General features: G+C 31.4%; 1 pseudogene; it reads left to right on the top strand.

Moving 5' to 3' along the window:
• Positions 1-981: 981 nt before the first annotated feature.
• LOC103207052 overlaps positions 982-2,238 on the top strand; it is a 17,819-nt pseudogene continuing 16,562 nt past the window's right edge.

The raw sequence follows: 2,238 nt of genomic DNA, 5'->3' as shown, positions 1-2,238 counted from the left end.
TACTCTCAGCTACTCGGGAGGCTGACACTGGAGGATCACTTGAGTCCAGGAGTTCTGGGCTGTAGTGCGCTATGCCGACCAGGTGTCTGCACTAAGTTTGGCATCAACATGGTGACCTCCTGGGAGCGGGAGACCACCAGGTTGCCTAAAGAGGGGTGAACCGGCCCAGGTCGAAAACGGAGCAAGTCAAGAAGATAAATTATGCTATTTAATATTCTGAAATAGCATGAAACAAAATAATGATAAAATGTGATTGTTATTGTACCATATATAGGTGATAAAAGAGAAATCGGTGTTCAGTCTGTTCGTTGTAAACAAGTCTAGAAAAATACAGTGTTTCCTGTGCTCAATAAATTGGAGTTTCTCTAAGCTTCATGTGTCTTTGATTTCAAATAAGATTTTTTTTAATTATATAATAAGACAACTTATATACATTCTTTGAAAATAATATCTTATTAATACAAATTAAGCTGACATTATTAAAAGACAATTTAATAAACCCTTGAAAGCCAAATTAGTCACTCAGCATAATCTTTCACTTGAGTAATACGTATAAGAGACAAGTGTATCCAAGAGTTGTAGAACATTCTTTAGAAAATAAAACCTGAAGGGCGGATAATACTTTTCAATGCAATAAATATGGTTGTAAAGTAAACAGAAAAAAATAACAACAGCAACAACAACAATAACAATGCCAACAACAAAAGACCTTTAGTCAAGCATTTTCTAGTAGAAAGTAGTATAATTCACAAAACAATGATGAAAGGAATAAGGTTGCAAAGGTTACAGTCTTCTCTGGAAATAAGGAAAAATATGGAGATTCCACTACATTTAATCAGTGAAGAAAACTAAATCCTCCAGAATTAATAGCTTGGAGGTAATTCTAGTTGAAGCAGGAAGCCAATATAAATCTGCCAATATAGGACAAATATGTGGTCTCTTCACAATGAAAGAAAAATTATGATCCAACAAGTTCTAGACATGCCGTAATTTGGAGACAGCCTTATCAAACAAGCCATGAAATTAAATATTACAATAATCTGTTGCTAAAGCAAGTGGGATGCAAAATAACTAAATGAGACCTTCAAAAAGCAAGTTACAAAAAACATGCAAAAATATGACATAAGTCATACGACATTAAATTCACATAATTTTAAAAAAGTCATTAAACTATGGAAGCTTATTTTTTTTAATGTTAGTTATTTAAAATTTTAACATTACATTTTAAAAGTGCAAACTGAAAAACAATTTATTGTTCCCAAGAAAGAACACTCTCATTTGAGAGAAAAATAAGAGATAACCTTAATACATATGAGTTATAAATTTGAATATTAAATGTTAATAACATCTTCCAATCACACGTACATAGAAAAGAAATCCCTAATTTTTTTTGTTTTTTCCTGTATTTTTTTCTCTTTCTTCTCTGCTTCTCTCTTCTACTCTTTCTGTCCTCATCATTAAAACTTAAAATTCAACTTCCTAAAAAGTATATTTCTTATTTTATGGCCCCCTACATTTCAATATGTGAATAGAATTATCCTTATTTTCATATGAATGATAAAGGACTCTAATAACACTCTAGATTACTGTAAGATTTTAGTTCCAGTAATTCTGCCCTCATTTTTCTTCAACACATACAGAAGAAATACTTTAATGTTCATTCTTGAATAGTGTCACATTCTTCCCAAGAGATATATTCGGTAGTTGACCACAAAGTAGAATTGACTTATTCATGAGTGAATAATTATCAGTGAAATTTCAGAGACTGAATCAGAAAAATGTTAAATTGTCCATAAAGCATGATAAGTATAATGCGATGTTTAATTAATGTAACTAATTTGATTACAAAATGCTAAATTTCATGTCAGCTGAGCAACTTATATGGAAGCAAATTTAATATTGTATTTTCATTATGAACCAATGTAGCAACAAATTTCAAACATTCATCATAATTTATGCGTCTTTCCATTTATATGTACAAAATGTTTCATAATTAACATACTTTAGAAAAGACAAATATTTGTGGGTGAAGTAATGCTATCTACATTCTATCTAAAATGAAAGTTCCAAAACGAGTCAATACTAACCTCTTTGAAAATTAAGGGGGGAAAAAAAAAGATTTATAAAACTTATGTGTGAAGGCGGGGCAAGATGGCGGACTAGGCAGAAGGATTGCACAGACCCTCTTCAACAAAGAAAAGGGAAACCAATTAACACAGACACAGAAGATAATCTTGG

Source organism: Orycteropus afer, unplaced genomic scaffold, assembly GCF_000298275.1.
Source record: "Orycteropus afer afer isolate SDZICR_OR568_19922 unplaced genomic scaffold, OryAfe1.0 scaffold00348, whole genome shotgun sequence".
Classification (NCBI taxonomy): domain Eukaryota; kingdom Metazoa; phylum Chordata; class Mammalia; order Tubulidentata; family Orycteropodidae; genus Orycteropus; species Orycteropus afer.
The sequence above is the reverse complement of the archived record's forward strand: the minus strand, read 5'-3'. Positions and strand labels throughout refer to the sequence as shown.